A 934-nucleotide genomic window follows, 5' to 3' on the forward strand; every position below is an offset into this window, starting at 1 on the left:
AACGTCAACATCCTTCTCAACCCTAAACTGGACAGAACTGGGAAAAGATTGGCATTTTCCACTCTTCCTGCACCCTGGCCACTGTCAGGAGCTCCAGACCTCCTCCTCAATACCAGAGCTGACCCCTGTTCTCCATGCCTTCTCTCCCAGGACTGCTTATCCCCTGAGGGAGAAGACAGTCCCTTGTAGATAATTCAACCCCCTTCTGCTGTGAAGTGTCTTCCAAGCGCCTCCACCTCAGGAAATGGCACTACCCTTTTTCCAGCTGTTTGGGCCAAAATCCCGGGAGTCACCCTTGTTTTCCTCTCCTTCCGCACATTTATCGGTAAGAACTGATTCCTGCTCCCAGATCTCGCCGCTTATCCCATCTTTGTCTTCAACAGTTACAGGCGTCTCCTAAGTGGCCTCCCACCTTCCACTCTTAACCCCACAGCTCATTCTCACATGTTATTAGATGCAGGGTTTCTCAGCCTCGGCACTATGGACATTTTGGCTTCATCATTCTTTGTGGTAGGGGTCTGTCCTGTGCATCGCAGTATGTTTAGCAGCAGCATGGTTGACCTGTTACCACTAGACGACAGCAGCATCTCGCCCCTTAGGATAATCCAAAGTGTCTCCAGACATTGTTAAAAGTCCCTTGGGGAGGACAGGTGAAGTAGAAAACTGCCCCCAGTTGAAAACCACTGACTTAGAGCAATCATTTTAAAATACAAATGGAATCATGTCTTTCTCTTTTACAAACCTCTCAGTGGTTTCCAATACTCCAACAATATACTCGTAAAAACTCTTTGCCATGGTCTACCAGACAGCCTGTCCCTGGCACTGGCTGGTCTCCATCTTTTTTCCTCTCCCTCTTCTCTCTCTGCTTCATCCATCTTGGTCCCCTTCTTGCCACCGTAGGGTCATTATATGTGTGGCTCTGCCCACAGAGCTG

Source organism: Galeopterus variegatus, unplaced genomic scaffold, assembly GCF_000696425.1.
Source record: "Galeopterus variegatus unplaced genomic scaffold, G_variegatus-3.0.2 Scaffold9745, whole genome shotgun sequence".
NCBI classification, from domain to species: Eukaryota; Metazoa; Chordata; class Mammalia; order Dermoptera; family Cynocephalidae; genus Galeopterus; species Galeopterus variegatus.